The sequence below is a fragment of the Lissotriton vulgaris genome, chromosome 11, assembly GCF_964263255.1.
Source record: "Lissotriton vulgaris chromosome 11, aLisVul1.2, whole genome shotgun sequence".
Lineage (NCBI taxonomy): Eukaryota > Metazoa > Chordata > Amphibia > Caudata > Salamandridae > Lissotriton > Lissotriton vulgaris.
In genome coordinates this window covers 869,542,220-869,566,147 of record NC_141699.1, presented here as the reverse complement: position 1 = coordinate 869,566,147, position 23,928 = coordinate 869,542,220, and the positions used below count along the sequence as shown (strand labels likewise).

At 49.9% G+C, this 23,928-nt stretch overlaps 1 protein-coding gene across 2 annotated transcripts in view; it reads right to left on the bottom strand.

Annotated features, from left to right (window-relative positions):
- SLC25A36 (solute carrier family 25 member 36) overlaps positions 1-23,928 on the bottom strand; it is a 476,578-nt gene that overhangs the window by 36,791 nt on the left and 415,859 nt on the right. The window lies entirely within an intron of this gene.

Genomic DNA, 23,928 nt, shown 5'->3' with positions numbered 1-23,928 from the left:
TGGACTGGTTAAGAGTGGTCTGCTTAATTCAGACACTCTGTTCATCACCACCCCCTTTTCTGATCCCAGTATAAGAATTGGCTTGGTAGTTTGGTTTGCCCTGTTCCCATCATGCACTGGGACAGGAACAGACTAATTTGCATGTAGCCAGGTTCTGAGCTGGGATGGTACAGTGAGCTAAAAACGGTGATGGATCAAGCCCTGATCTTTGGACTGGGTAAGAGTGGTCTGCTTAATTCAGACACTCTGTTCATCACCACCCCCTTTTCTGAATCTACCTTTCACATACACTGCACCCTGCCCAGGGGGATACCTTGGGCCTTCCATAGGGGTGACTGATGTGCACGAAAAGGGAAGGGTTAGGCCTGGTCAGTGGGGACACTGACCAGGAGGACATGGCAGTTCTAAACTGCCCATAGGCGCTGCAGTGGCAGGCCTGAAACACCATTTTTAGAGCTACTCCTGTGGGTGGCACAATCAGTGCTGCAGGCCCACTAGTAGCATTTGTCATCACCAGCCCTGGCACACCCAGTGCACTTTACTAGGGACTTCATGGTGATACAAATATGCCAAACATGTATATCCAATCAGAATAACAATTTACATAGGGAGCACTTACACTCTGGCACTGATCAGCAGTGGCAGAGTGTCCAAAGCATCTAAACCAGCAAAAACGGATCCAGCACAGCATCAAAAAAAAAATACAGGAGGCAGAGGCAAAAAGATAGGGGTAATCACGCCAAAGATGCCAGGTCTAACACACCCTCAAATGCCAGTGTGCATGTTTGCCAACAGAATGCAGGAAGCTAACATACCAAGCAGGCGCAAGATCTTCAGGACTGAAAGAAAATCTCAATTCTGAAACAGCGAAATCATAGCCTGAATGTCCTGAATCCTCTGAGGGGGCGGGAAGTCACAACTCACTATAGTGTTCAATACTGCCCTTATGAACAGGTTGTGCTGAGAGGGCTCCAGGTAAGATCTGGGTACATTTATTGAAATCCCATGCATAACAGTTGCATTATCAACTGTAAATGGCCCAACACAATCTCTGGTGACTTGGCTTGCAGCAGCTAATCATCTAGCTAAGGGGATACTGGAATCTCCGACTTGAGATGTGCTGCCACCCCTGCCATCACCTTTTGGAAGACCCGAGGCAGAAAAGCCGACTGGAAGGACTGATAATGCTGAGACCCCATCGTAAAACAGAGAAACTTCCGATACGATTTCAGAATGGGGATTATGTTACATCCTGCTTGTCTTTCTTCCCTGTCCTTCTTTAGTGTTTCTCATTACTTCCTCAGCAGGCATCTATGATGTCACTTAGTGTTCCAATTGTGTATGCTTGAAAGCAGGGACAGTTACATCTAAGGCTGAGCTGGAGTCCATCTGCTCCTGGTGGGGTTTCTATCATTGGAATTACTTTATTCTATTTTTTTGGTATAGTACACCCGCTGGAGGAATTTGAAATGCCCCAGCCTGTGCCTGCCATTCAGGGAAATCTTGCGCGTGCTGGAGCAGCAGTATCGCCACATGACGTCGTCTATGGGGGTTTGCAAATCATCCTGCCAGGCCGTTCTAGCTTTAGAGGGTTGTGGGCGCTGATGTGCCACTCCCAACCTGTTGACCTGTGAAATTAGCTTTGCAGGTGATGTGGATTTAATAATATAGGTCAGTTCCGGGATCTCTTCAGGCTCCTCCATGGTAGAGCCCAGGACCTCACGGAACGCTGAGCGAAGTCTGTGAAATTGATATTTCTGTAGCCAAGAAGGGCCCGACTCCGCGGTAGTAAGTTGAACCCAGGTTTTCAAAGTGCCCTCGGAAAACACATCCTCCATCCTCGCTATGCCGAGGGCACGCAAGGCCTCGACTACTCCTCTCTCGCCCAACGGGTCCAGCCAGAGGGCCCATTCTACCGGCATCAATGGGGAGTACAAAAGGGTGCAGCCGCGGGAGCGCATCAGGGAGTTCCAGGCATGATTGGTCGCTTTAAGGGAGTCCATCCGGCCGATCGATCGATCTGTGGGTAGGCAAATAGTGGCAGGCAGGGGGAGTGGGTCCGTAAACAACCGCTCCAGTATAAGGTGCGGCGTGCGCGCGTCTCCATGAATCCACGAGTGCAGGTGCGAAGCCTGCGCGACTCGGTAGTAGCGCTCTAGATCCGGAGCTCCCAAGCCCCCCATCTCACAGGGGAGAGTCAGGATCGACCACCGTACTCTTGGTTGCTTGTCGCCCCAGGCCAGTCGGATCATGACTTGGGTAAGTTGTTTAAAAAATGCTCTCGACAGAACCACAGGTAAGGTAAGGAAAAGGAACAGGAATCGGGGAAGCACTATCATTTTCATAATAGCGATCCTGCCCAGAAGGGGGAGCGCGAGTCTGACCCAGGCATCGACATCATCAACCAATTTATTGTACGCAACTCCGTAGTTGTCCCTAACCAGGACCTCAGGATCAGTATGCAGGCGGATACCCAAATAACGTACTGAGTCAGTGGACCACTGTAGTGGGTACTCCATAGCAAAGGGGTGCGTCACCGGGGTGAGAGGAAAAGCGATGGACTTGTCCCAGCTCACCCTCAAGCCCGAGAGCGCTCCAAAGCGGACCACCTCCCGAAGAACCGCGGACAGGTTAAATTCCGGGTTCCGGACATACAGTAGAGTGTCATCAGCGTACGTCGAAATCCCTATTTTGTAAGTGAGGAAACTTATACCCTCCAGACTGTGGTACTCCCGTATGGCGCAGGCGAGGGGCTCCGCGACCAGTGCATAGAGCAACGGCGACAGGGGGCAGCCCTGTCGAGTGCCCCTACCTATGAAAACCGGCTCCGACACTCTGTCTCCCAACCGTAGCCTGGCAGAAGGTCGATGGTACAGCGCCCCAATCCTCTGCAGGAACGGTTCGCCTAGGCCCAGCTTTCGCAGTACTCGAACCATGAAAGGCCACTCAACAGAGTCGAACGCCTTTTCCATGTCAAGGAAGATTGCCAGCACGCTGTTCTCCTGCTTGACATGCTGCATTGTGCCCAGCACCGTGCGTATGTTGTAAGTTAAATTCCTGCATGGGACAAAACCGGACTGCTCCGGGGCAACAAGCTCTGGGACCAACAAGGCCAGCCGATTGGCTAGGACTTTAGCATAGATCTTTGCGTCTACGTTCAGCAGGCTAAGTGGTCTGTGCAAGCCGCAAAGGTCCGGTGGTTTCCCTGGCTTAGGTATAGTGATCAGCAATGCCTCACGCATGGTGGGCGGCATTTCGCCATCCTCGCAGATAGCATCAAAGAGGGCAACCAAGTGCGGGAGCAGAATATCTTTGAAGGCTTTATAAAAGCCAACCGTGAGTCCGTCGGAACCCAGCGCACTCCCCGATTTCATGCTTGCAAGAGCCTCTAGTATTTCGTCCTGGTGAAAGGGGGCCATCAAAAATTCCCTATCCGAGTTCTTGAGGAACGGCATGGCAATGTGGTCCAAATAATCATCCATATCGCTCTCCACTCCCTGCGTCTTGGACTGATATAGTTCGGCATAATATCGTCTAAAGGTCCCTAGTATCTGCTCCTCGTCTGAAACCGTGCACCCTCCGGGGTCCTTAGCTCCTCAACAACCAATGCCGTCGAGAGCCCCGAACCATGCGAGCCAGCAAGGCACCTGGCCTATCCCCCTCACCATACACTCGGGCAGTGGCGTACTTGCCCATATAAAGAATCTCTCTATCCGCCAGAGCTTGAAACTCGGACAGGAGTTGGGTGAGCGCCGGGCCCTCTGCAGTACCGGGTGTCGACAATTGTCGAGCCTCCAGCTCCGCTATCTTAGTCTCCAGAGCAGTGAGGTCCCGCCTGATGAAACGTAGGACACTGGAGTGCTTAGACATGGCCATACCCCTGATGAAAACCTTAAAAGCCTCCCAAACCGTAAAAAAGTCTTCGACCGAGCCTTGGTTAGTAGCGAAATATTGTTCTATATCTTCGGCGAGCTCCCCCCGGAAGGCATCATCTAGCAGAGCGAAAGGAGGGAACCTCCAAGTGAAGGCTGGTATCCCCTTTCTGGCAGTGGAAAGGTGTAATAGAATGGGGGAGTGGTCCGAGAGTGTGCGTGGGAGGACCTCGCATGCGCTGATACCACCCAGGACCGAGGGAGATGCTAACCAGTAATCTATCCTAGTGTGCACATTGTGATAGGCCGAATAGTGCGTGAAGCCGCCCTTCGTGGGGTGTTTGTCTCTCCAGACATCCACTAGGTCTAATTTAGTCATCTCGGCTTTCATATGTGTGGCCGAAGCCACCGGGCGCCGAGCAGGGCCCGCGGAGCGGTCCCTGGATGGGTCGAACACAAAATTGAAATCTCCCCCCCACAACATCCCAGGCTGAGCGTGTGACCTGCAAAGGGCAGACAGAGTCGCATAGAATTCAGGGTGGTCATAATTGGGGCCATAAACATTTACTACCAGCAGATCAAGACCCTTACCCACACACCTAGCCAGGACGTACCTGCCCTCCGTGTCCGCGTGTACCGGGATCAATTTCAGTTGTGATGTAGGATTGGCCCAGATTAACACCCCCCGGGCGTGTGTCGTGAAGCCTGCAGCCACCACATTCCCGGCCAACCCCCTAGATTGCAACATCCTGCTGGTGAGTGGCAAGTGGGTTTCCTGCAACAAGGCCAGATCGACATGATATCTATGGAGATAGCCGAGGACCTTCCTCAGCTTACGAAAGTCGTTCAGGCCCCGAACATTCCAGGTCATCAATTTCAGCTTATTCGGGATGCTTGTGGGTACATTCAGAGTAGCATTAGACATTGCATGAGCTCATGAGTTGTATTAGCAGCAGGGATGGGCAAAACAGGACACAGCAGTACATTTGACCCTATATTCACCAGCCGGCATTTCCAAACAGGTACAGTCCCACAAAGCAGTCCACACTCAAAACGCACAAACCCCCCAAACGACCCAAGGCAACAACCCCCCCAACTGTCCAGTCCCCCGACCCCACCCCCCAATCCCCCGCCCACCCACAGCCGACCACCCCCAACCAGGTCAGACAGGCCCCAAAAATCCCCCCCATCAACCCTCAAGTAGCAGAGTATACGTCAGTTCGATACCAACTCCCTGGAGAGTAGCACAACCAAAGGCACCGGGGCGAAGCGCGCCAAAATAGTGCAACACCACAAACTGTCCCAATGAAAAGTTCAGATCGGCACCTCGATCCTGCCCCACTTGTGTGCCAGTGCCCTTCTAGTAGCAAGTATAACGGCCCCCCCACAACCCTACCAGCTCCCCCAACGATTCAGCAGTGCTCAGATCCCCCCCCCCCCTCAGTGGTAAACGACCTCCTCACCAGCAATCCATAAGTCTTAAGTCCAAACAGTGTGGCCGCCGCCCCTCCAGATAGTACCGGCAGCGCTCATGTAGACCAGACTTACCGCCCCTCTTGGGGTGGCGCGGCGGTACCTGGTTGCAGTGTCCCAGACACGCTGTGAAGTTCCAAATATCCCGGCAGAGCCCTCTAGTCCTGTTCATCCAGGTTCGATGCCTCGCCAGCGTCGTCCTCCTGACTATGCCTAGCTTCCTTTCGCTCCCGTGTCCATGTCTTTAGGGATTTCTGGAGTTCTTTCGGATCCGTAAAGAAATACGATCGCCCTCCTGTGTTAATGCGAAGCTTGGCAGGGTACAGCATCGCGTAGTCAAGGCCCAGAGTACGCAGTTGTTTTTTATACGGCGCAAACTGTCGTCTCTCCTCCTGCACTTTGGCCGTAACGTCCGGGTAGAGGGAGATGTCCATACCCTCATGTTGAAGCTTGCCCTTCTCCCTAGCCAAGCGCAAAGCAGTGTCCCTGTCGCGGTAATTAAGGAGCTTCGCGATAATGGGGTGAGGCGGCGCGCCCGGCTGCGGTTGTGGGCCCAACGTGCGGTGGGCCCGTTCCACTATGAACATGGGGGAAAAAGCCTCCTCCCCGAGTAGCAGCTTCAGCAATTTTTCTACGAAGAGTTCCATCTTCCCAGTTTGCGTTGTTTCCGCCACACCTGTAATACGGATGTTGGATCTGCGTGAGCGCGCCTCCAAGTCCTCCGTTTTATCACGAATAACTTGCAAAAGTCTATCAAACTGCTTTCTATCCTTGTCCCACTCGGTCTGGGCTTCTTCGGCTTCGGTGAGTCGACGTTACGCCATGTCCAGGCGCTCCGCGTGTTTATCCACTCGCTCCGCCATGCGGTCCATGCGGTAAGACAGAGCGTCTATCTTAGTGCCCACAGACGCAATGCTGTCCTGGATGCCCTTTTCCATGGCGGCCAGCATGTCCCGGAGCTCCGTGGATGCTGGGGCGGTCGCAGCGGCCCCCTTCGGGGATGACTCCGGGGCCGTCTTATCAGGCCCTTTCGGTCGGCGCCGTTCAAAGGAGAGCTTCGCCTGGGCAACGTCGTTTTTCCCCATCTTCTGCCCCTGTTGCGGTGGGTCCCAGAACAGAGAGGCGCCTCACAATCAGCAGGCCGCAGGGGCAATACAGGGGATACACCAGCCAGCGATCCACTGCCACTAGATACTAAGTCTGAGCCAGAGGCCCGATGCAGCCAAGATGGCGTCCGTTATGGCGGACGAACCGCCTCCAATCCCTTTGGCAAAACCCACACTCGCTAGACACAGGGTATTATCAGGTCGACATCGCCTGCACCAGTCAACGTCGCACCACCGTGGCGTGGGGGAACGGGGACAGCAGGTCGCCGCAGTGGGGATCCGAACCAGTGATCTCGCCGATATGGTGACCGCTCCACCTCGGGGTTCGGGTGCTCAGTGTCCTCTCTGCCGGTGGCCCTCCGCTTGGGAGGACAAGTCGTGCTGATGTGGGGCAATCGCAGACAAAAGGGGGGGGGGACGTTCCGGCAAGGGAAAAATCCAAGTGTTAGTCCGACCGGAGATCAGTCCGTCCTCTCCCGACTCTGAGGCTGCACGTCAGGCGACGTCACCCGGCCACCTCTCAAGGATAGCACGCAGCTTCAGGCCTAGTCCTCTGCGGCCGAGTTGCCAGGAGCCGCTCTTCACACAACTCGGAGAGGCTCGCCAGCCAATGTCCAAAAAGGCCCCCTAGAGAATCTAGGGGTGTCGGCGGGTGTAGGAGAGCCCGCTATGGCTTATAGGACACTTTTTAGGATGAATTATCAGGATTATTTCGGGGCTAAGGCGAGGAGCCAAGAGCTCACGCGTCCGCCATCGACGCCGGCTAGCTCCGCCCCCCCAATTACTTTATTCTATTTTATCTACTTTACCAGTATCTTATCTTAAATAAACCTAAACTGTTACATATACTGGATTTAAGGACTTCAATTTGTTACAATTTTGGCAACGAGGTACAGAACCAATGCGTGGAAAGAAGACTGCAACTAAGAATTGGGAACTACTGCAACTGGAAAACTTTTTTTTTCAAGCTAAAGAGGAAAAGGTATTTTATGAGAGCACCCTGGTTAACCCCACCAGTGTCCTTAGTGATCGGGACAGCCTGTTTCCCCAGGGTGTTGGAGTTCTGACTGCGTGATTTGGCCAGAATATGGAGGAATTATAACTGCATGATTTGACCTGAATCTGAAGAGAACTTGGAGTGAACTTTAAAGTTATGGCTTCTGTGTTTTAAAGAGAGATTTTCACTTTCTTCTTTTGGATACTCTCTTTCAGATGTGAAAATATGCATCCTGTAAATCAATTGAAAACATCCAGTCTTCCTTTTCCTGCGCAAGAAGAATCTGTGCTAGGGTTAACATTTTGAACTTTTTCTGTTTGAGGAACAAGTTCAAAATCCTGAGTTCGAGTATCAGCCACAAACGATCATCCTCTTTGGGAATCAAGAAATACAAGGAATAGCATCCCTGACCCCTTCTTTCTCTGGATTCAACTCTATTGCACCCTTCTTATGGAGTAGTTTCTTTTCTGGAACTCCAGTTCTGTAGTAGGGGTATCTCTGTTATAGTCATAATCTAGGGAATAGTCCCGCCCATGTGCGTGGACCCCGGAGCAATCAAAAATAATCTCTTAAAGTGTCGAAAAAATGCAGAACTGCAAGACACTGAAGAGATAATTTAAAGACATATAATGCAGCCTAAAAACAGGCTACACTGTCCAGTACTTCAACTAGAAATTCCACCAAAAAATCCACAAAACAGCAAAGTCTTTCCAGATTTCCCTTGCCTTCAGCAAAAACCCCTCTGGAATGATAGAGAGGAAGACATGGACAGACAAGCCCCATAGGCTGCCATTATGTGGCTCAGAATAGGATACTGTGCCTTTAAGAGAACTCTCCAGAACTTCACAGTATCCCAAAATGCCCTGCAGGTCCCTCTTACTTTCAGTTCTTTTTGAAGGCGTAACACGCCAGACCTGTAGCATTCCTTACATGAATATCTGTCTCCACCGGGGAAGAGGGCGGGACTATAACAGAGATACCCCTACTACAGAACTGGAGTTACAGAAAAGAAACTACTCCTTCTGTAGCAGGGGATCTCTGTGTATAGACATAATCTAGTGAATAGAATGGCAAGCCCATCCCCACACCAAAGCGGCGGTGGAGAAAAGAAACCAACACCACTATTGCGCGAACAAATACCGCAGCGAAGCCTGTCCAACCTGAGCATCCGCTCTGGCATCAGTGTCCAGACAGTAATGCTTAGCAAAGGTATGAACTGACTTCCAAGTGGCGACCTTGCAAATTTCTGCAATCAGCACATTACGGAGCAAGGCTGTCGTGGCAGCTTTGCCCATGGTGGAATGAGCCTTAGGCTTACCTCCTAAGGTCTTATTAGCTTTCTGGTAACACAGTTGTATACAGAACACAATCCACCTAGAGATGGACTGCTTAGAGGTCGCAAGACCCGTCCTGACCGATCCATAATTGATAAACAATTGGTCTGACCTACGAATACCTTTGGTCTTATCCAGATAAAATTTCAACACCCTCCTAACATCCAGGGAATGTAAGGACCTTTCCGCTGGAGATGAAGGGTTCTGAAAAAACGTAGGCAAAGTTATAGTCTGGTTGACATGAAAATCAGAAATAACCTTGGGAAGAAATTTAGGGTGAGTACGCATAACAACCTTAGCAGCATGACATACAGTATAAGGTTCATTACAACACAACGCCTGAATTTCACTCACCCTGCGGGCCGATGTAATGGCCACGAGGAACGCCGCCTTCCAGGACAGGTGCTGCAACGAAGCCTTATGAATGGGTTCAAAAGGCTCCTTCATCAAACTGGACAGCACCACATTCAATTCCCATGAAGGCGAAGGAAGCCTGACAGGAGGGAACACTTTCTTCAAGCCTTCCAAAAAATCTTTGATCACAGGGATCTGGAAGAAGGAAGACTGTGAAGGGTTTTTCCTGTAGGCAGTCAATGCAGCGAGATGAACCTTAATGGAATGAACATTAAGGCCAGACCGCGCCAAATGTAGAAGGTAAGGAAGGATGACATCTTCCTTGCACGTCGTTGGGTCAAAGTTCTTGGCCACACACCAGATACAAAACCTCTTCCACTTGTAAGCATAAGAAGTCCGAGTGGAAGGTCTCTTAGACTCCTTCAGTATGTCCATGCAATCTTCGGGCAGATTCAAATGGCCATATTGCACTATCTCAGGAGCCATGCCGCCAAACTCAAGGACGAGAGGTTGGGGTGCAACATCTGCCCCCCCCGAACTTCGTGAGAAGGTCCGGCTGCACGGCAGCCGTATGTGTGGAAGGAGAGACCGGTGTAGAAGGTCCGTGAACCACCACTGTCTGGGCCATTCCGGGGCAATCAGGATCATCTGTGCCCTGGACCGGAACAGCTTGATGAGCACCGCTGGAATCAGGGGAATGGGCGGAAAAGCGTAAACAAAGCTGTTCGACCGGTTGATCCAGAGTGCCTTCCCCAGCGTCCCTTGCTGGAAGTACCTGGAGGCGAAGTCTCGGCATTTGCTGTTTTCGGCAGTGGCGAACAGATCCACGTCTGGAGTCCCCCACCTTTCGAAGACTTCTCCTAGTACGTCGTTGTTTATGACCCATTCGTGTTTTTCCTGAATTAGTCTGCTCAGTGCGTCTGCCTTAACATTCTGCACACCTGGTAGATGGGTAGCCGTTATCGTCAATCCTCTGGCCAGAAGCCAGCGCCAGATCGTCTGCTCCTCCCGAGACAGGGTGCGCGATCTCGACCCCCCCTGCTTGTTGAGATAATACATTGTGGTCGTATTGTCCGTCTGTACAAGCAGAGAGTTGGTCTGGAAGGACGGATGAAAGGCCTTCAGTGCCAAGTTAACAGCTCCAGGAAATTGATGTGATACGTGGACTCCATCTGAGACCACGTTCCCTGAATCTGTAAGTCTCCCGAATGCGCTCCCCAGCCTTGGAGAGAAGCATCCGTCACGATAGTCTGAGTAGGAATGTCCTTGTGGAAGGGAACCCCTCTGAGGAGATTCTCCGCTGAACACCACCACTTCAGAGACTGGAGAGCATGCAGAGACAGTCGTATCTTGTCGTCCCAAGATCCTTTCCTCTGGTCCCATTGGTCCTCCAAGCACTCCTGCAGAGGTCTCATGTGTAGTCGTGCATGAGGAGTGAGGAAGATACAAGAGGCCATCGACCCCAGTAGAGAAGACACCGTCCTCACTGTTGTAGATGGAGCGGTCATAAGAGCCTGAGCCTTCCGAAGGATCGATCGCCGTCGCTCCTCCGAAGGAGACACGCTTGCTGACAGCGTATTGATGGTGGCTCCCAAGTATTGAATGCACTGGACCGGGATTGGGACAGACCTGGACATGTTGATGTGCAACCCCAACTTGTTCAAGAGAACGCACGTCTTCTGGTAGTCTGTCTGAGCTTCCGAGAAGGAGGAGGCCTTGATCAACCAATCGTCCAGGTACGGGTAGACAAACACCTTGTTCTTCCTGAGGTGCGCCGCCACCACTGCCATGCACTTCAAAAATGTCCTGGGCTCAGATTTCAGCCCGAATGGCAGCACTGTGTATTGATAATGGTTGGTGCCGACTTGAAATCGCAGAAACTTCCTGTGTTTGTACGCGATGGGCACGTGGAAGTACACATCCTGTAGGTCTATGGCACAAAGCCAGTCCCCCTGTTGCAACTGAGGATAAATCTGATGCAACAACAGCATGCAAAACTTTTCTCTGCAAATCCACCTGTTTGCCTGCCGCAAGTCCAGAATGGGCCTGAACTCGTTCTTGTCCTTCTTGCGAACCAGAAAGATCCGGGAGTACAGACCTCTTCCTCTTTGAGACAGAGGTACGTCTTCTATCGCCCTTTTCCTTAACAGGATATCGGCCTCCGCCTGGAGCTCGCGCAGTTGATACTGCGAGCTGACCGGAGGGATCGCTGGAGGAGGGCTGATGAACCGAAGACTGTATCCATTGCAAACAATATTCAGCACCCACTTGTCCTGAGTAATTTTTCTCCACTCTACCAGAAAAAATTGAACGCTTCCCCCCACCGGAGCGGGTAACGGATGAAGGGGAAGTAACCGCTCAGGGTCGAGACCCGGCCGGGCCCTTGTTCGCGGTAGAGGACTGCTGTCCCCCTCTACCCTTCTGATGTTTCTGGAAGGGTCTCCGGAACTGCTGCTGTTGTTGCTGCTGCTGTCCCGAAGACTGCCCCCGTCCTCTTCCCTGTGCGCCATAGCGCCTCTGGAAAGGCCTGAAGGATTTCTTCTCTTTGGGCTTCTCCAAGCCCACAGCCGTCAGGGTCTCTGCCTCCGCCTTCATGCGGGCCATCTCCTCATCTGCGTGTTTACCGAATAGAGTCTCTCCGGAAAAGGGCAGATTGGCCACCCGCTGCTGGGCCTCCGGCTTGAGTGACGTGAGCCGTAGCCAGGCATGCCGCCGCTGATTGATTCCATGGCAGTAACCATGTGCGGCCAACAGGGAGGTGTCCGCCGCTGCACTGATCACCTGGTTCGAAACCAGCATCCCTTCCTTGAGGATCTCCTGGTAGTCCTCCCTCTTGTCTCTCGGTAGCAGTTCTACGAACTGTTGAAGGGAGTCCCACAGCGCTCGGTCGTAATGGCTTAGAAGAGCTGTATCACTGGCAGCTTTCATGGCCGCGGAAGCGGTCCCACACGCTTTCCGTCCCGCTGAGTCGATCCATCGACTCTCCTTATCTGGCGGCACAGTGGAAGACAGGGAGGTAGAATGCAATTTCCTGGCCACCGCCACAATAACCGAGTCCGGTACCGGATCCATCTCAGGAAAGCAGGGTCCGAATCCGGGGCCCTGTACTTCTTCAGAAGCCGGGACGGAGCGGCCTTCACCACCGCTGGTGCAAGGAACAGCTCCTCCGCAGGTTCCTTCAATCCAGGCACCAGAGGCAGAAGAGGTCGAGACAAGTGCTTCTAGTGAAGCGTCTCGAATATCACGGACGTCGTAGGTGTTGGAGCCGTCACCGTGATACCTAACTTCGCAGCCCCCCTCAGGAGCACTTCCTGGAACGTGGCAATGTCGTCCACTGGAGAGATCCTGGTCTCAGGAGAGTCCGAATAGGTCGGAGAGTAGGAAGTATGTGTCCTGTAAGAGTCTGTGCGGGACCTGGACCCCCTCCTCCTATGCCTTGATCTGGTGGAGGATCTATGACGACTCCTTGATCTTCCTCTCCGTCCGGAGCGTGAACGGGACCTCCTCGGCTGAGGACGATCAACCGGGTCCACCGGAACGGGTGACTTGGGTTTGGACGGAGCCTTTGGCTTAGGCGTACCCTTCGGAGGCGTCGGAAGCTTAGGCAACGAAGTCGACCTCGGCGGAACCGGAGGTGGCTTCTCAGGCAACCCTGATCCAGGCTGCGGTGGAGGCAACTGAGGCGGAGTTGGTGTCCTCGAAGGGCGACCTCTCGGCAACGGAGGAGGGGGAGTCACCTTCCCCGACGGGGTATATACTTCGGAATACACCGAGTGTGGCGAACCCCCTTCATTTCCAGCCTGGGACACAGGTGAACCTCCCACGGCGTCAGGTCTACTTCCACCTCTTTTCGGCGTCGAAGAACGGCGACCATACGGCGAGCGTCGGCCCCTGGACGTCGAGCGTCTCTTCCTCGGCGTCGAACGCCTCCGGCGCCTCGACGGCTACCTTCTGTGCCTCGACGGAGACCTTTTGCGCCTCGACGTCGAACCTCGGCGCCTCAACGGCGATCCTCGGTGCCTCGTCGGCGACCTCATGCGCCTCGACGGCGACCTCATGCGCCTCGACGGCGACTTCCTGTGCCTCGACGGCGACCTGTGCCTCGACGGCGACCTTGACGGCGAGGAACTCACCGACAACGCCCGCCTCCTCTTCGCCGACGGCGAACGGCGGTATCGCCTCGACGGCGAACGCCGACGCCTGGCTCGTCGACGCCGATCGCTCGGCGTCGACGCCGACGAGGATGACGATGAAACAATCACCGGAGACTTTGAAGGTCTAGTCACAACCCTCGACGCCGAGCCTCGACGTCGTTTCGTCTCCGACGATGGGGAACAGACCGCAGTCATTCCTCTCGACGCCGTAGTGGGCGCAATGGACCCAGGCGGAGAATGGTGACGTTTGCTGGTCTTCCTGCCCCTGGGGAGCCCCCCAGGAACCTCAGCATGGGCAGAAGAAGCCCCTCCAGACCCACCTTGTGCCTTCAGTCTTCTTTCCTCGAGACCCTGAAGTCTGATCTTCTTCCTTTCCCTCAGGGTCCTTCCAGAGAAGCCTTGGCAGATAACACACTCCTCTGGAACATGAGAAGCTGGAAGGCAGAGGATACACACCTCATGGTGGTCCGACCTGGCCTTTTTCCTGGAGCACTCCGGGCATTTGTCGAATAAGGCAGGCATATTCGACAAAAACAGAGTGAGAAAACCAAGAAGAAAAGCCCCACAACACAATAAAGTACTAAAACTTCGAAAATTAGTGAAAAAACACCAAAAAAGTCCCAAAAAGGGAGAGCTCAATGCTCCAGGGTCCTGCTAGCAGGAGCCAGAAAAAAGAACTGAAAGTAAGAGGGACCTGCAGGGCATTCTGGGATACTGTGAAGTTCTGGAAAGTTCTCTTAAAGGCACAGTATCCTATTCTGAGCCACATAATGGCAGCCTATGGGGCTTTTCTGTCCATGTCTTCCTCTCTATCATTCCAGAGGGGGTTTTGCTGAAGGCAAGGGAAATATGGACAGGCTTTGCTGTTTTGTGGATTTTTTGGTGGAATTTCTAGTTGAAGTACTGGACAGTGTAGCCTGTTTTTAGGCTGCATTATTTGTCTTTAAAATATCTCTTCAGTGTCTGTGCAGTTCTGCATTTTTTCGACACTTTAAGAGATTATTTTTGATTGCTCCGGGGTCCACGCACATGGGCGGGACTATTCACTAGATAATGACTATACACAGAGATCCCCTGCTACAGAAGCAGCATTTCCACCTCCTGATGAAGGAGCAGTAGATGTTCTTCCAAACAAACCCCATATCTGGGGGGAAAAGGGGGGGAATACTCCTGGAAGGGTAGGGCATACCCAATTTCTACAATGTCTAAGGCCCAGAGGTCTGTACTGACAGACTTCCAGTGAGACAGACAATAGGTAACCCATCCTCCAAATGGGCAAGCGTGCTCCAAGATGGTGAAGCTAGAGCTGCCTTCCTGCAACAATGGCTGGGGAGGAAGAAGAGAAGGGGGCTGCTGATGGGCATAGCCATGCTGACTACCTCTGCCCCTTCCCCCGTACCGCTTATAAATGTGATTTGAGCTTTGCTGCTGTTGTTGCTGCAAATTTCTTCATTGAAATTACAGGTTACAGCATCAAGTCGCAAAATCGGAGAAATTGTTTATAGACCTTATGCTTTGACTGAAACCAAACAATCTCGCAGTCCCCTTGCGGTCTTTAAATCTCTGCAACGCAGAATCAGCCTTGTCCGCAAACAAACCAGACCCATCAAAGGGCAAATCCAAAAGTGTAGCTTGAACATCTGGTGAGAAGCCTGATCCCGACAATCAAGCATGCCTTCTTTCGTGCAACAGAAAAACCCCTGCCTCTCGGCACAGAATCCGCAGTGTTGAGACCTGATTAAATAACCTGGTGGGCTTCTGCCTGAGCGTCGTTTAATAGCTCAGAGAAATTACCTTGGAGATCTCCAGGTAACTTTGGAAGACCTCCCATGCAAAGTCCATTAAGGCATGCACATATCGCCCCAACAAACAAGTAGCTTTCGTGGATTTGAAGGGCCATACTTACAGAGGAAAATATTTTCTTTGCCTACTGCTCCATCCTCTTAGATTTCCTGTCCACTGGAGTAGTAGGGAATGAAACAGATGACAATGTAGACAAACAGGAGACCTAAGCCACCAAACACTCAGGTGTGGGGTGTTAAGTTAAAAACACAGGATCCCCTGGAGCTGGTTTATATCTTCTGGCCACTGATCTCAACACCGCAGCAGAGAACATTGGTTAGTGCCAGATCTCAAGTATGGGCTCTGTCAAAGCTTCATTAAAGGGTAATAACGGCTCTGAAAAGTGGCGGCTGCTTCACAACCGGGTGGTAGGCAGGGAGGAATTTAATTTTAAAAACAACGTACCTTTTTCGCCGCACGCCTCTCCTCCGTCCTCACTCTGCAGCACCGGAAGCATCCAGGCTCCCAACCAATCAGGACGCTGCATGAGTAGTGTCGTGACTGGTCTGAGCAGCCTGTTTAGCCGCCCAGGCAGTGCCTGGGAGCTTGGGCATGTTCTCCACCGGGCTGAAAAAAACAGTCAGGTGGAAAACATGCTAAATGTGCATGATTGTTTGCCAGCCCAGGAGGGCCGGTCTAACAATCATGCACAACTTGGGAGTGCAAAAACCACTCCTCACTGTGGTCAGCACTGCCCCAGCTCCAATCCCTTGCATAAAAATAAAATGATAATAACGGCTTGTTATCATTTTATTTTTAGCAGTGCTCAAATAGCAGTGGGTGACGCTCTTCCGTCTTAGAGGAGGAGCCGCCACTCGCACTGAAGACGGTGCTTTGTAATGAAGCACTTGTTTCAGTATATTGGATTTTAATTCTGTAGAAGGGAGAGCAAGTCCAATATATCTGCAGCTTTTCTTACCACCCCATGATAGGAAGTGACCTTAGGAGTTGCCAAACCATTATGAGATAATAACTACCACTCCGGTGATGTATCCAGACCACCCTCCTCTAAACCCTCAAAGTCCACACCCAATACTATAAGTTTTCCTTCAATACTCTTACGGTACTCTCAATATCTTTCTTCCTACAGCAATCTCTGAGCTTCCTTACAGGGTCTGATCCTTGGCAGAGCCGGCTACTTCAATACTAGCGCTGGAGGCTGATCAGAAAGTGGTAGAGTCGGAGAAGTCAGCTCCGGGCTACGCAGTGCCAGTTCGGATCCGGACTGCGCTGGAGAAGGTTCATGTGGTGTCAAAGAGTCACGTCCTTCCTGCAGTGGCAACAGTGTTAGCTGTATCGGTGCCAGTGGCCAGGCGGCAAACCCATTAGCACCCCCACAATCATCATTGCCTTACCAGAGGGTTACAGGATCCAAAGACTTGACAGGAAGAATAAAACCGGAGGAGGGATAGCTATCGTTCATAGTAACAGAGTGAAAATTACTACCCTTGAGCAGCTTAGCAACGAGAAGTTTGAAATCCTGAGTTTTAGGATGGATCTTTTGTCACAAAATAGTTGGAAAGGGGCACTGGTATACCATCCACCAGGCCCCATTGCCGAATTCTCCCTCTAACTCATGGAGCTGATAGTCCCGTACGTGATCTCCTCCAGCAATTTTATATTGCTGGGAGACTTCAATATACACAGTGAATGCCTGGAGAAGGCAGAAACTTCATCTTTTTTGGCCGACCTATCTACACTGAATCTTGCAAAAATCAACCACGGTCCAACCCACTCAGCTGGACACACCTTAGATATTATCTTCTCCAACTCACCTCTCCTCACCTGTGAAGCCCCAAATCCCCTTAGCTGGTTTGATCACACACTCATCGACTTTCAAGTGTAGGACACCCGAGAACAAGAGCTGCTTGCCCCACTGAATTAATCTTCGTATAGACAATGGCATAAAATTAACTCTGAAAGCCTCTCTGTGGCTTTTACACCACCAAGGGACATTGCGCTCAGTAACATTGAAGAGAGCTTAGCACACTTCAATAAAACAGCCTTAGTCGCAATTGAACTGATCACCCCACTGAAAACACGCTCTGATAAACCCAGATAAACCCAAGCAATCTGGTTTACCCCTGAACATCATAAGGAAAAAAGTGTGTGCAAAAACCTGGAAAGACAATGGCGTCAGTCTCACCTCATAAAAGATAAAGAGAAATTCAGGACAGTCCTTACACTTTATCACAAAAACATTAAGCAGACCCGTAAAGCTCATATAGCTCTACAACTTAGACAGGCAGAGAACACCCCCAAAGCCCTGTACCAGATCCTGAAAGCTTTTATCAGCCCTAAAGCCTGTGACCTGGAAGAAAACCTCTCTCAGTCTCTTTGCAACAAAATAAGTGACCACTTTCTACAGCAAATAGACACCATTTACAAAGGGATCACCGCGGTAAGCAGCCCACCACCAGCAGACACCTCAACCGATCCCACACTTATTACAAGGGCGAAATCACAGCTGAATTTCCCTCTTTTATTCCGGAAAGAGACAGAAACACTAATGTGTAAGGTAAAATCCAGCTCACCCCTTGATGTACTACCCACTAGAATCTCAGCTTCTCTGGCCAAACGCTATCAGATCCAATTTGTTCTTTACTGAACTTATCTCTGAAGGAGGGCCACTTGCCTCCTCTGTGGAAGGCAGCACACATCATTCCCATCCGTAAAAACACCAAAGCCTCCAAGGAAAAGCTCTCAAACCTCCGCCACATCTCCCTCTTACCTTTTCTGAGCAAAGTTCTGGAAAAAAATTTGTTAACAAACATCTATCGGACCATATCGAATCGGCTGGCTACCTGAACTCATCTCCATCGGGCTTCCGGCCAAAACATAGCCTGGGAACAACCCTGGTGGCCGTTACAGATAACATCAGGCTCAAACTTGACAACGGCCAACCAACTCTCCTGGTGCTGCTAGATCTTTCTGCCGCATTCGATACGGTCGACCACCAGACTTTGCTCAGGAGATTGAGGGAAGCTGGGATTGGTGGAATGGCACTGCAATAGATGACTAGTTTCCTCTCTAATCACACCCAGACACTTACCCTGGGTCCATACCGTTCTGGTACGAAAGAACTAACCAAGGGAGTGCCTCAGGGCTCTTGTTTAAGCCCAAATAGGTTTAACATCTAAATTGCCCCCACTACTGAGGAACTACTGGTTCATCCCGATATCCTATGCAGATGATACCCAACTCACCTTCTCCTTCAACAAGACCTCTCAGACGGCTCAAGCCTCCTTCCCCTTCGGCATGCTGGCAATCTCACAGTGGATGAGAAACAATTTCTTACAGCTGAATGCCAGCAAGATTGAAATCCTGCTCTTTGGGGAGGCCTTGCTACTCTGGAAGCCAGACTGGTAGCCCACAGAGCTTGAGTCCCCCCAGCCCCCCAAATCAATGGCCAAGAACCTTGGGGTATGTCTTGAACAGTCTTTAACCATGAAGGAGTATGTAACTCATACAGTCGGCTCATGCTTCCATGTGTTGGGCCTATTGAGAAGAGTTTTCCCTGATTCCCTGCAAAAGACCCTCATCCAAACACTGGTGCTGAGTAAATTAGACTATTGTAACGCCTTATTGATCGTGGCTAGCGAGTTCTCTCTAAACCACCTCCAGGTGGTTCAAAACACTGCAGCACGCTTAGTCGTAAACGCCCCTTACAGATCTGCCTCCCTCCCTCTCCTGCACCAACTCCACTGGCCGCCGGTGCGGAAACGAGTGAAATTCAAGATCTGCAGTCTGACACATAAGGCAATTTGGGGTAATGGACCACCTACCTGTTAGAGAAGCTTCATCAGTATATCCCCCAAAGGGACCTTCAATCTGGTTTGCAATCTTTGCTCAAGATTCCCAGGTTCAAGAAGGCACAGGCAGGAGGAAAGGCCTTTTCATATCAGGCGCCCTCCTTATGGAACCAACTTCCCATAGCATAGCAGTGCCGAGATACCCCTCAGGGGGTGATTCAAGCGCTATATAAACCCATAAACTAAACTACACTAAACTGGAGTCATGGGCATAAAAGGATTAAAGGGTGCTTGTTGAAAATTGGCTGGAAATTCTTCAAGAGAATACGATTGTGGATTCATGGGGCCCGCAGCGCACCAGTTGGAGTTGCAGCCCTCGTAAAAATGCTGAACATAGCATTAAAAATGAGGAGGGATTGAACCCAGGAGCCGGATACTCTGGTTCGAGGGCACTAGCGTCGGATGTTGCAAGACCGCCAAATCCAGCTCTGGTAGAGGCCAATTTATCTGAGTCATCGGCCTCGGAGTCAGCAACATCCTCAGAGATGTAGTCAGTAACAACTTCCCTCTATCTTTCAGAGGCTTTGGACCTGGGGACGCCAACCTCGGCAAACCACCTTTAGAAGAATGACGTTGAGACCCATGGCACCACTTCTTATGTTCTCTTTTTGATGTCCTCGAAGTGCTGGTGATTATTTATTTATTTATTATTTGAGTTTCTTAAGCGCGGCAGCTACCCACAAAGGGTTTCCCGGCGCTGGACAGACAAATTCCGTTAAGTCTCCGTTACAACTGCAGGAGGAATTATTAATTAAAGAGCCAGGTTTTAGTAGCTCTGCGAAACTGTACATAATTAGTTTCAGTACGAATATGCAATGGCAGGGCATTCCACAAGGTGGGACCTAACTGAGCAAAAGATCTACCCCCCATTCTGGCTAATCTGGTTCTAGGCACAACAAAATAGGCCATGTGGGCAGATCTCAAATTTCGTGAAGGTACATGAGAATAGACAAGGGACTGAAGATACTGAGGGGCCAGGTCAGCTTTGATTTTAAATATGTAGCTCAGTGTCTTAAATTTGATGCAACTTTCTATTTTAAGCCAGTGGAGACTGCGTAAAGGACCTGAAATATGGCTGGATCTAGGTAATTTGCGCAGCAATCTTGCTGCAGCATTTTGCACCAGTTGCAGTCGTCTTACAACGGCTTTGTTTGCCCCTAAAAAAAGAACGTTTCCGTAGTCCAAGCGAGAGGTTATGAGAGCATGGACTACGGATTTTTTAGAGTCTTCTGGCAGCATCCAAATAATTTTCTTTAGCCAGCGCATTATAATAAAGCACGTGGCCAAAACCTTGTTGGCTTGGTCTTGCATCGTCAGTGCATTGTCAATGACAAAGCCTAAATTACGTACGTGGTCTGATGGGAGGGGGAGAGAACCCATATCAGAAGGCCAGTACTTGGCACACCATAAATCATGTTGCCGGCCTAGTATTAGCACCTCATTTTTCTCGCCGTTAAGTTTCAAGAAATTAAGATTCATCCAGTCAGCAATTCTCCTCAACCCTGACTTCAGGGGAGATGGCGAGTCCTGGGCATTATTCGAGAGGGAGAATGCGATCTGGGAATCATCCGCGTAGGTAAAAAGCGTAAGGCCTTCTTGCTCTGCTATATCTGATAACTGTCTAAGATAAAGGTTGAAAAGGAGCAAGCTTAACACTGAGCCTTGAGGTACACCATGAGGGGAAGAATGGATGTGAGAGGTTGCTGAGTTGGAAAACATTTGAAACGTACGTTTCTCCAGAAATGAACTCGGCCAACCCAAGGCCGGTCCCCCTACACCCACATCATTCAAGGTTTTAATAAGTAAGGGATGTGAGAGGGTATTGAAAGCGGCACTGAGATCTAATAAGATCAGTGCACACTGTCTCACCCCTGTCCAAAAGCCTACGTAAATTTTCAGTAACTCCTAACAAGGTAGTCTCCGTGGAAAAACCTGGGCGAAAACCAGATTGTGAAAAGTGGAGAGTATGATTATCCTCAGTAAACTGGGCAAGATGGTAACGGATATCCTTTTCAAGAATTTTAGACAAAGTGGGTAATAAGGAGATGGGACGAAAGTTGGAAATGACATTTGGGTCGGCCGTTGTTTTTTTTAATAATGGTGAAACCATCGTATGTTTCCAGATGGCTGGCGTCTCCGAATGAGGTAGAAATCTCTGACTACCTCTCTTCTGCCTTTTAGCCTTCGCCATGAATTTCACTTCCCTTTCCTTAAAGGCCTTTGAATTCATCTGTCACCATGATGAGCAAGCTTCAAAGTCATGGTCCGACGACAAACACCAGAGATAGTCTTCATTCGGGTCAGTGATGGACATCTGACCGCTGCATTCCCTACATGGTTTAAAGCCTGACTTCTTCGGCGGAGACATCTTCACCAGGCAACAGAGTTGCACCTACAAAATAGAAGAAATCTCCCAAAAAATAGAGAGCCTGGAAAACCGTTACGCGTCAACAGTGTGGAAAAAAGGGAACTGACGTCAGTACACCAATGAGGTCTTCTTATGGCTCCGACATCAAGCTGGGTTGCTTACAGAACCATGGTACCATGGTATGATGTCCTCATCGACGCTGGAGAGCTATGGAGAAGAGTTTCCGTGGAACGCTGCTCATATTGTAAATTCAAAAGGCGAAGAATCCACAAAAAGATGTATCCATCAGAAGAATGTAAGTTCGGGCTTGACACATGGTTCATACATGGCAGTGGGAATCTAATGCTAAATTTAGAGTACTACAGGTTGAGGCATGGGGCAGGTCATTGTGATCTTGGACTATAAATACTGATATAATCAGGAGAACGTCTCAACAGTGAATGAGGTCTAAAGTGCAGATACTGGGTAGTGTGGCATTGGCAAATGCATACAAAGCTGAAGTGCTCAGAAGGAGAGTGTTAGATGGTGGGAAGGGAATATTTTAATATATTGCTGGGGAATACAAGTCAATGAAGTAGCTCTACATGAGGTTGGAAGCAGTATAAGTGTATAGTAGGGCTTGGCTGGTCTCAGTTGTGCAAAACGAGCATGTACGTGCTTTCTTTAGTTTTTTCTTTAGTTTCAAGTATAGAATGCTCAGTATTATAAGGTAGGGTCATTGGATGATGAGGTCAATTAAATCAAACTTTAAGCTGATTGCTCCTGGGTGGCAGTTGTGCATAAACAGATCAACTTAAATGACTAGTACCAAATGGATAACTACTGGATAACTAACTGGAAAACGAAGATTCAGTGAGTGGAGGGGAAAAGTGGAGTTATAGATCATGGCAATGTGGAAAAGTCTATGTATGTGGCATTTTTATGGAGTGAACCTATCCAAACAGCAGCGGAGTGCTGAACAGCTTCAAAGACCAGCATAAAGTCTACGAGCAACAGGAGAGGTTGCTGGTTTGTGGACAGCTAGTTCATTTTGATGTAGTGCTTTAAAGACGTGTGTGAATGTTATTCCAGATCCTGGGTACATAGATAGAAAAGGCCTGTTGCCTTGTTTTTAATTTTTTACACTTAGTCTGCAGTCTGATGGCGTCCTAGCTGTGGGTGAGCCGAGAACCACCAGAGATGGTGAGCTCATCTACATAAGTAGGTTGCTAGTGGTGATGACTTTCTAAATAAGGCAGCTTGTTTTGAATATAGTGTCGGCGAGCAAGGGGAGCCAATGGAGTTCCATGAGAATGGAGGTGAAGTGATTATATTTCTAGAGGGCCTAGATAAAATGTGATGTAGCATGTAGGATGCAGTTAAGTGTGGAGTCTGGGAGGCCAAAGAGTAGGGTATTACCATCATCCAGATGCCTAGAGGGTGAGGCTGGTGCCCAGGGTGAATCCAAGTGATTTGGCACTCAGTAACAGTTGGGGTTCAAAACCGTAATGGTCCATATAATTGAGTGAGGCTTGTACAATTTCTTAATTGGTGTTCTTGTCTAATAACAGGAATTCTGTCTGGGTTGAAGTAAGCTTCAGGTAGACGCTGAACATACGAGTCTGGGGGGTGTCCAGGTATTGTTTAAGGGAGTGGATGTCCAGAGCAACAGAGTTGTGTATCATCAGCATATTGGCGAATCGTATTCTGTGAGAAGGGCACCAAGCAGCTCCATTCAGACGTTGAAGATGACAGGCAACAATATGGAACCCTAGAGGACTCCATTAGAGGCAGTGGTCTTTTTGGACCTTGTATACAAACTGATGTCTGTTAGAATAGTAGGAAGAGAATCATTGAAGGATACAGCTGGGGAATCAAGTCAAGACTCCGGGGTATATATAAGGTGGGAAGGTCGACTGTGTTGAAGGCAGCAGAGAGTGTAGCAATACTCAGATGAAAGGATCATCTTTATCTGTGGGTAAGAGGGATATATCTACAATGTGTACAGTAGCAGTATTTGTGATGCAGCATGACCAGAAGCTGGACTGGTAGTCATGCATGCGATGGTTAGCATCAACATGGATCTTTGAGTTGAACAGTCTGCTTTTTCATTGATCTTGCTGATAAGTGGTAGGTGAGTGACAGGTTGGTAGTTGGTGAGGCCATCAGGGTCTAGTGCAGGTTTCTACAGAAGTGGGAGGATCTGGCCTGTCGTGAGAGCTTCTGGCAAGATACTTTGAGTGAGGGAGAGATTAAGAATTGACCACTGCAGGACTCTAAAGGAAATGATAGGTTCAAGAGACGAAGCTAGTGTAGTGTTGTCAATATACTGTCAGATATTCTGAATTTATTTATTTTTTACTGAATTGGTTGATGGCATTGCACGTTTGGGTGGAGGGAGGAATAGAAAGATTTAGTAGGGGGTTGATGCAGAGCTTGATTGTCTTGAAAAGTGGTGTGTGTAATTTTCGGTACAACTCAAAACATAAACTTTCCACAGTTATAGGTTTCCCAAGTATAACACATTAAGATGATTTTAAGAACGTCATTCAAAATGCAGCTGAAATATAGGTGTAATCCCAGCATAGAGAATACCTACTTGGCTCATCAGAACTTCAACTAACTTCTACAGATAAA